This window comes from Hippichthys cyanospilos, unplaced genomic scaffold (genome assembly GCF_059441005.1).
Source record: "Hippichthys cyanospilos isolate Australia breed blue-spotted pipefish unplaced genomic scaffold, RoL_Hcya_1.0 HiC_scaffold_69, whole genome shotgun sequence".
Lineage (NCBI taxonomy): Eukaryota > Metazoa > Chordata > Actinopteri > Syngnathiformes > Syngnathidae > Hippichthys > Hippichthys cyanospilos.
This window is the reverse complement of record NW_028283425.1, coordinates 50,001-60,000: the sequence shown is the minus strand read 5'-3', so window position 1 is coordinate 60,000 and position 10,000 is coordinate 50,001.

The following is a 10,000-nucleotide window of genomic DNA, read 5'->3' as shown; positions in this document are numbered from 1 at the left end:
TTTGGGCGACCAGGGGCGCCGTTGGCACTTAGTCATTTTTTCGGCTGGGCGACCAGGGGCGTTGAGTGTTTGGGCGACCAGGGGCGCTGTTTGCACTTAGTCATTTTTTCGGCTGGGCGACCAGGGGCGTTTGTTTGCTGGGCGACCAGGGGCATTTTTGACACTTTGCCGTTTTTATGGATGGGCGACCAGGGGCGTTTGTTTGCTGGGCGACCAGGGGCATTTTTGACACTTTGCCGTTTTTATGGATGGGCGACCAGGGGCGTTTGTTTGCTGGGCGACCAGGGGCATTTTTGACACTTTGCCGTTTTTATGGATGGGCGACCAGGGGCGTTTGTTTGCTGGGCGACCAGGGGCATTTTTGACACTTTGCCGTTTTTATGGATGGGCGACCAGGGGCGTTTGTTTGCTGGGCGACCAGGGGCATTTTTGACACTTTGCCGTTTTTATGGATGGGCGACCAGGGGCGTTTGTTTGCTGGGCGACCAGGGGCATTTTTGACACTTTGCCGTTTTTATGGATGGGCGACCAGGGGCGTTTGTTTGCTGGGCGACCAGGGGCATTTTTGACACTTTGCCGTTTTTATGGATGGGCGACCAGGGGCGGCTAGTGGCTGGGCGACCAGGGGCATTTTTGACACTTTGCCGTTTTTATGGATGGGCGACCAGGGGCGGCTAGTGGCTGGGCGACCAGGGGCATTTTTGACACTCTGCCGTTTTTATGGATGGGCGACCAGGGGCGTTTATTGGCTGGGCGACCAGGGGCATTTTTGACACTTTGCCGTTTTTATGGATGGGCGACCAGGGGCGGCTAGTGGCTGGGCGACCAGGGGCATTTTTGACACTTTGCCGTTTTTGTGGATGGGCGACCAGGGGCGCCGTGTGGCTGGGCGACCAGGGGCATTTTTGACACTTTGCCGTTTTTATGAATGGGCGACCAGGGGCGTTTATTGGCTGGGCGACCAGGGGCATTTTTGACACTTTGCCGTTTTTGTGGATGGGCGACCAGGGGCGCCGTGTGGCTGGGCGACCAGGGGCGTTTGTGGGACCGGGCTGACACCGGGACTTTGCCTTTAATTCGGCCGCTCCAGGGAACCAGGAACGCCGGCCTCTGCTCAGCACAAGTCGGCCTGAAGTGGGACTTTGTCATATTTTAATCCTGGGCGACCAGGGGCGTTTGAGGGACCGGGCTGACACCGGCACTTTGCCTTTAATTTGGCCGCTCCAGGGAACCAGGAACGCCGGCCTCTGCTCAGCACAAGTCGGCCTGAAGTGGGACTTTGTCATATTTTAATCCTGGGCGACCAGGGGCGTTTGAGGGACCGGGATGACACCGGCACTTTGCCTTTAATTTGGCCGCTCCAGGGAACCAGGAACGCCGGCCTCTGCTCAGCACAAGTCGGCCTGAAGTGTGACTTTGTCATATTTTAATCCTGGGCGACCAGGGGCGTTTGAGGGACCGGGATGACACCGGCACTTTGCCTTTAATTTGGCCGCTCCAGGGAACCAGGAACGCCGGCCTCTGCTCAGCACAAGTCGGCCTGAAGTGTGACTTTGTCATATTTTAATCCTGGGCGACCAGGGGCGTTTGAGGGACCGGGCTGACACCGGCACTTTGCCTTTAATTTGGCCGCTCCAGGGAACCAGGAACGCCGGCCTCTGCTCAGCACAAGTCGGCCTGAAGTGTGACTTTGTCATATTTTAATCCTGGGCGACCAGGGGCGTTTGAGGGACCGGGCAGACACCGGGACATTGCCTGTTATTTGGCCGCTCCAGGGAACCAGGCAGGTCGGCCTCTGTTCAGCACAATTCGGCCTGAAGTGTGACTTTGTCATATTTTAAGGCTGGGCGACCAGGGGCGCTGTTGGCACTTTGTCATTTTTTGGGCTGGGCGACCAGGGGCGCTGTTGGCACTTAGTCATTTTTTCGGATGGGCGACCAGGGGCGTTGAGTGTTTGGGCGACCAGGGGCGTCTGTGGGACTTTGTCATTTTTTCGGCTGGGCGACCAGGGGCGTTTAGTGTTTGGGCGACCAGGGGCGTTTGTGGGACTTTGTCATTTTTTGGGCTGGGCGACCAGGGGCGTTTGACACCGGCACTTTGCCTAATTTTTAGCCGCTCCAGGGAACCAGGCAGGTCGGCCTCATTCCTGCACTTCTGCCCCTGAGTTGGGCGACCAGGGGCGTTTGAGGAACCGGGCGGACAGCGGCACTTTGCCTGATATTTGGCCGCTCCAGGGAACCAGGCAGGTCGGCCTGACTTCAGCACTTCTGCCGGTAAGTTGGGCGACCAGGGGCGTGTGAGGAACCGGGCGGACAGCGGCACTTTGCCTAATATTTGGCCGTTTCAGGGAACCAGGCAGGTCGGCCTCATTTCAGCACTTCTCCCCTGAGTTGGGCGACCAGGGGCGTTTGGGGAACCGGGCGGACAGCGGCACTTTGCCTAATATTTGGCCGCTCCGGGGAACCAGGCAGGTCGGCCTCATTTCAGCACTTCTGCCGGTCAGTTGGGCGACCAGGGGCGTTTGGGGAACCGGGCGGACACCGGCACTTTGCCTGTTATTTGGCCGCTCCAGGGAACCAGGCAGGTCGGCCTGACTTCAGCACTTCTGCCCCTGAGTTGGGCGACCAGGGGCGTTTGGGGAACCGGGCGGACACCGGCACTTTGCCTAATATTTGGCCGATTTTGGGAACCAGGCAGGTCGGCCTCACTTCAGCACTTCTGCCCCTGAGTTGGGCGACCAGGGGCGTTTGGGGAACCGGGCGGACACCGGCACTTTGCCTAATATTTGGCCGCTCCAGGGAACCAGGCAGGTCGGCCTGACTTCAGCACTTCTGCCCCTGAGTTGGGCGACCAGGGGCGTTTGAGGAACCGGGCGGACAGCGGCACTTTGCCTAATATTTGGCCGCTCCAGGGAACCAGGCAGGTCGGCCTCACTTCAGCACAATTCGGCCTGAAGTGTGACTTTGTCATTTTTTAAGGCTGGGCGACCAGGGGCGCTGTTAGCACTTAGTCATTTTTAAGGCTGGGCGACCAGGGGCGCTGTTGGCACTTAGTCATTTTTTTCGGCTGGGCGACCAGGGGCGTTGAGTGTTTGGGCGACCAGGGGCGCTGTTGGCACTTAGTCATTTTTTCGGCTGGGCGACCAGGGGCGCCGTTGGCACTTTGTCATTTTTTCGGCTGGGCGACCAGGGGCGTTGAGTGTTTGGGCGACCAGGGGCGCTGTTGGCACTTAGTCATTTTTTCGGCTGGGCGACCAGGGGCGTTTAGTGTTTGGGCGACCAGGGGCGTTTGTGGGACTTTGTCATTTTTTGGGCTGGGCGACCAGGGGCGTTTGACACCGGCACTTTGCCTAATTTTTAGCCGCTCCAGGGAACCAGGCAGGTCGGCCTCATTCCTGCACTTCTGCCCCTGAGTTGGGCGACCAGGGGCGTTTGGGGAACCGGGCGGACAGCGGCTTTTTGCCTAATATTTGGCCGCTCCAGGGAACCAGGACACTCGGCCTGACTTCAGCACTTCTGCCCTGAGTTGGGCGACCAGGGGCGTTTGGGGAACCGGGCGGACAGCGGCACTTTGCCTAATATTTGGCCGCTTTAGGGAACCAGGCAACTCGGCCTCATTTCAGCACTTCTCCCCTGAGTTGGGCGACCAGGGGCGTTTGGGGAACCGGGCGGACACCGGCACTTTGCTCTTTTTTTGGCCGCTTTAGGGAACCAGGCAACTCGGCCTCATTTCAGCACTTCTGCCCCTGAGTTGGGCGACCAGGGGCGTTTGGGGAACCGGGCGGACACCGGCACTTTGCCTAATATTTGGCCGATTTTGGGAACCAGGACACTCGGCCTCAGTTTGCCACTTCCCAGCCTGAAGTTGGACTTAGTCGTTTTTACAGCCGGCCCGAGAACCGGGCGGACAGCGGCACTTTGCCTAATATTTGGCCGCTCCAGGGAACCAGGCAACTCGGCCTGACTTCAGCACTTCTCCCCTGAGTTGGGCGACCAGGGGCGTTTGGGGAACCGGGCGGACACCGGCACTTTGCCTAATATTTGGCCGCTTTAGGGAACCAGGCAACTCGGCCTCATTTCAGCACTTCTCCCCTGAGTTGGGCGACCAGGGGCGTTTGGGGAACCGGGCGGACACCGGCACTTTGCTCTTTTTTTGGCCGCTTTAGGGAACCAGGCAACTCGGCCTCATTTCAGCACTTCTGCCCCTGAGTTGGGCGACCAGGGGCGTTTGGGGAACCGGGCGGACAGCGGCACTTTGCCTAATATTTGGCCGCTCCAGGGAACCAGGCGACTCGGCCTGACTTCAGCACTTCTGCCCCTGAGTTGGGCGACCAGGGGCGTTTGAGGAACCGGGCGGACAGCGGCACTTTGCCTAATATTTGGCCGCTCCAGGGAACCAGGCAGGTCGGCCTCACTTCAGCACAATTCGGCCTGAAGTGTGACTTTGTCATTTTTTAAGGCTGGGCGACCAGGGGCGCTGTTAGCACTTAGTCATTTTTAAGGCTGGGCGACCAGGGGCGCTGTTGGCACTTAGTCATTTTTTCGGCTGGGCGACCAGGGGCGTTGAGTGTTTGGGCGACCAGGGGCGCTGTTGGCACTTAGTCATTTTTTCGGCTGGGCGACCAGGGGCGCCGTTGGCACTTAGTCATTTTTTCGGCTGGGCGACCAGGGGCGTTGAGTGTTTGGGCGACCAGGGGCGCTGTTGGCACTTAGTCATTTTTTCGGCTGGGCGACCAGGGGCGTTTAGTGTTTGGGCGACCAGGGGCGTTTGTGGGACTTTGTCATTTTTTGGGCTGGGCGACCAGGGGCGTTTGACACCGGCACTTTGCCTAATTTTTAGCCGCTCCAGGGAACCAGGCAGGTCGGCCTCATTCCTGCACTTCTGCCCCTGAGTTGGGCGACCAGGGGCGTTTGGGGAACCGGGCGGACAGCGGCACTTTGCTCTTTTTTTGGCCGCTTTAGGGAACCAGGCAACTCGGCCTCATTTCAGCACTTCTGCCCCTGAGTTGGGCGACCAGGGGCGTTTGGGGAACCGGGCGGACACCGGCACTTTGCCTAATATTTGGCCGATTTTGGGAACCAGGCAACTCGGCCTCATTTCAGCACTTCTGCCCCTGAGTTGGGCGACCAGGGGCGTTTGGGGAACCGGGCGGACACCGGCACTTTGCCTAATATTTGGCCGATTTTGGGAACCAGGCAACTCGGCCTCATTTCAGCACTTCTGCCCCTGAGTTGGGCGACCAGGGGCGTTTGGGGAACCGGGCGGACACCGGCACTTTGCCTAATATTTGGCCGCTTTAGGGAACCAGGCAACTCGGCCTCATTTCAGCACTTCTCCCCTGAGTTGGGCGACCAGGGGCGTTTGGGGAACCGGGCGGACACCGGCACTTTGCCTAATATTTGGCCGATTTTGGGAACCAGGACACTCGGCCTCATTTCAGCACTTCTCCCCTGAGTTGGGCGACCAGGGGCGTTTGGGGAACCGGGCGGACACCGGCACTTTGCTCTTTTTTTGGCCGCTTTAGGGAACCAGGCAACTCGGCCTCATTTCAGCACTTCTGCCCCTGAGTTGGGCGACCAGGGGCGTTTGGGGAACCGGGCGGACACCGGCACTTTGCTCTTTTTTTGGCCGCTTTAGGGAACCAGGCAACTCGGCCTCATTTCAGCACTTCTGCCCCTGAGTTGGGCGACCAGGGGCGTTTGGGGAACCGGGCGGACACCGGCACTTTGCCTAATATTTGGCCGATTTTGGGAACCAGGCAACTCGGCCTCATTTCAGCACTTCTGCCCCTGAGTTGGGCGACCAGGGGCGTTTGGGGAACCGGGCGGACACCGGCACTTTGCCTAATATTTGGCCGATTTTGGGAACCAGGACACTCGGCCTCAGTTTGCCACTTCCCAGCCTGAAGTTGGACTTAGTCGTTTTTACAGCCGGCCCGAGAACCGGGCGGACAGCGGCACTTTGCCTAATATTTGGCCGCTCCAGGGAACCAGGCAACTCGGCCTGACTTCAGCACTTCTCCCCTGAGTTGGGCGACCAGGGGCGTTTGGGGAACCGGGCGGACACCGGCTTTTTGCCTAATATTTGGCCGCTCCAGGGAACCAGGCAACTCGGCCTCATTTCAGCACTTCTCCCCTGAGTTGGGCGACCAGGGGCGTTTGGGGAACCGGGCGGACAGCGGCACTTTGCCTAATATTTGGCCGCTCCAGGGAACCAGGCAAGTCGGCCTGACTTCAGCACTTCTCCCCTGAGTTGGGCGACCAGGGGCGTTTGGGGAACCGGGCGGACACCGGCACTTTGCCTAATATTTGGCCGATTTTGGGAACCAGGCAGGTCGGCCTCACTTCAGCACTTCTGCCCCTGAGTTGGGCGACCAGGGGCGTTTGGGGAACCGGGCGGACACCGGCACTTTGCCTAATATTTGGCCGCTTTAGGGAACCAGGCAACTCGGCCTCATTTCAGCACTTCTCCCCTGAGTTGGGCGACCAGGGGCGTTTGGGGAACCGGGCGGACACCGGCACTTTGCCTAATATTTGGCCGATTTTGGGAACCAGGACACTCGGCCTCAGTTTGCCACTTCCCAGCCTGAAGTTGGACTTAGTCGTTTTTACAGCCGGCCCGAGAACCGGGCGGACAGCGGCACTTTGCCTAATATTTGGCCGCTCCAGGGAACCAGGCAACTCGGCCTGACTTCAGCACTTCTCCCCTGAGTTGGGCGACCAGGGGCGTTTGGGGAACCGGGCGGACACCGGCTTTTTGCCTAATATTTGGCCGCTCCAGGGAACCAGGCAACTCGGCCTCATTTCAGCACTTCTCCCCTGAGTTGGGCGACCAGGGGCGTTTGGGGAACCGGGCGGACAGCGGCACTTTGCCTAATATTTGGCCGCTCCAGGGAACCAGGCAAGTCGGCCTGACTTCAGCACTTCTCCCCTGAGTTGGGCGACCAGGGGCGTTTGGGGAACCGGGCGGACACCGGCTTTTTGCCTAATATTTGGCCGCTCCAGGGAACCAGGCAACTCGGCCTCATTTCAGCACTTCTCCCCTGAGTTGGGCGACCAGGGGCGTTTGGGGAACCGGGCGGACAGCGGCACTTTGCCTAATATTTGGCCGCTCCGGGGAACCAGGCAGGTCGGCCTCATTTCAGCACTTCTGCCGGTCAGTTGGGCGACCAGGGGCGTTTGGGGAACCGGGCGGACACCGGCACTTTGCTCTTTTTTTGGCCGCTCCAGGGAACCAGGCAGGTCGGCCTGACTTCAGCACTTCTGCCCCTGAGTTGGGCGACCAGGGGCGTTTGGGGAACCGGGCGGACACCGGCACTTTGCCTAATATTTGGCCGCTTTAGGGAACCAGGCAACTCGGCCTCATTTCAGCACTTCTCCCCTGAGTTGGGCGACCAGGGGCGTTTGGGGAACCGGGCGGACACCGGCACTTTGCTCTTTTTTTGGCCGCTTTAGGGAACCAGGCAACTCGGCCTCATTTCAGCACTTCTGCCCCTGAGTTGGGCGACCAGGGGCGTTTGGGGAACCGGGCGGACACCGGCACTTTGCCTAATATTTGGCCGCTTTAGGGAACCAGGCAACTCGGCCTCATTTCAGCACTTCTCCCCTGAGTTGGGCGACCAGGGGCGTTTGGGGAACCGGGCGGACACCGGCACTTTGCTCTTTTTTTGGCCGCTTTAGGGAACCAGGCAACTCGGCCTCATTTCAGCACTTCTGCCCCTGAGTTGGGCGACCAGGGGCGTTTGGGGAACCGGGCGGACACCGGCTTTTTGCCTAATATTTGGCCGCTCCAGGGAACCAGGACACTCGGCCTGACTTCAGCACTTCTCCCCTGAGTTGGGCGACCAGGGGCGTTTGGGGAACCGGGCGGACACCGGCACTTTGCTCTTTTTTTGGCCGCTTTAGGGAACCAGGCAACTCGGCCTCATTTCAGCACTTCTCCCCTGAGTTGGGCGACCAGGGGCGTTTGGGGAACCGGGCGGACACCGGCACTTTGCTCTTTTTTTGGCCGCTTTAGGGAACCAGGCAACTCGGCCTCATTTCAGCACTTCTGCCCCTGAGTTGGGCGACCAGGGGCGTTTGGGGAACCGGGCGGACAGCGGCACTTTGCCTAATATTTGGCCGATTTTGGGAACCAGGACACTCGGCCTCAGTTTGCCACTTCCCAGCCTGAAGTTGGACTTAGTCGTTTTTACAGCCGGCCCGAGAACCGGGCGGACAGCGGCACTTTGCCTAATATTTGGCCGCTCCAGGGAACCAGGCAGGTCGGCCTGACTTCAGCACTTCTCCCCTGAGTTGGGCGACCAGGGGCGTTTGGGGAACCGGGCGGACACCGGCACTTTGCCTGATATTTGGCCGCTCCAGGGAACCAGGCACCTCGGCCTCATTTTGCCACTTCCCAGCCTGAAGTTGGACTTTGTCGTTTTCCCGGCCGGCCCGAGAACCGGGCCGTCACCGGCACTTTGCCTTATTTTTAGCCGTTTTGGGGAACCAGGACACTCGGCCTCATTTTGCCACTTCCCAGCCTGAAGTTGGACTTTGTCGTTTTCCCGGCCGGCCCGAGAACCGGGCCGTCACCGGCACTTTGCCTAATATTTGGCCGATTTTGGGAACCAGGACACTCGGCCTCATTTTGCCACTTCCCAGCCTGAAGTTGGACTTTGTCGTTTTCCCGGCCGGCCCGAGAACCGGGCCGTCACCGGCACTTTGCCTTATTTTTAGCCGTTTTGGGGAACCAGGACACTCGGCCTCATTTTGCCACTTCCCAGCCTGAAGTTGGACTTTGTCGTTTTCCCGGCCGGCCCGAGAACCGGGCCGTCACCGGCACTTTGCCTTATTTTTTGCCGTTTTGGGGAACCAGGACACTCGGCCTCATTTTGCCACTTCCCAGCCTGAAGTTGGACTTTGTCGTTTTCCCGGCCGGCCCGAGAACCGGGCCGTCACCGGCACTTTGCCTAATATTTGGCCGCTCCGGGGAACCAGGCAGGTCGGCCTCATTCCTGCACTCCTGCCCCTGAGTTGGGCGACCAGGGGCGTTTGGGGAACCGGGCGGACACCGGCACTTTGCCTAATATTTGGCCGCTTTAGGGAACCAGGCAACTCGGCCTCATTTCAGCACTTCTCCCCTGAGTTGGGCGACCAGGGGCGTTTGGGGAACCGGGCGGACACCGGCACTTTGCCTAATATTTGGCCGCTTTAGGGAACCAGGCAACTCGGCCTCATTTCAGCACTTCTGCCCCTGAGTTGGGCGACCAGGGGCGTTTGGGGAACCGGGCGGACACCGGCACTTTGCCTAATATTTGGCCGATTTTGGGAACCAGGCAACTCGGCCTCATTTCAGCACTTCTCCCCTGAGTTGGGCGACCAGGGGCGTTTGGGGAACCGGGCGGACACCGGCACTTTGCCTAATATTTGGCCGATTTTGGGAACCAGGCAACTCGGCCTCATTTCAGCACTTCTCCCCTGAGTTGGGCGACCAGGGGCGTTTGGGGAACCGGGCGGACACCGGCACTTTGCCTAATATTTGGCCGCTCCAGGGAACCAGGCGACTCGGCCTGACTTCAGCACTTCTGCCCCTGAGTTGGGCGACCAGGGGCGTTTGGGGAACCGGGCGGACACCGGCACTTTGCCTAATATTTGGCCGATTTTGGGAACCAGGCAGGTCGGCCTCACTTCAGCACTTCTGCCCCTGAGTTGGGCGACCAGGGGCGTTTGGGGAACCGGGCGGACACCGGCTTTTTGCCTAATATTTGGCCGCTCCAGGGAACCAGGCAGGTCGGCCTCATTTCAGCACTTCTCCCCTGAGTTGGGCGACCAGGGGCGTTTGGGGAACCGGGCGGACACCGGCACTTTGCTCTTTTTTTGGCCGCTTTAGGGAACCAGGCAACTCGGCCTCATTTCAGCACTTCTCCCCTGAGTTGGGCGACCAGGGGCGTTTGGGGAACCGGGCGGACAGCGGCACTTTGCCTAATATTTGGCCGCTCCGGGGAACCAGGCAACTC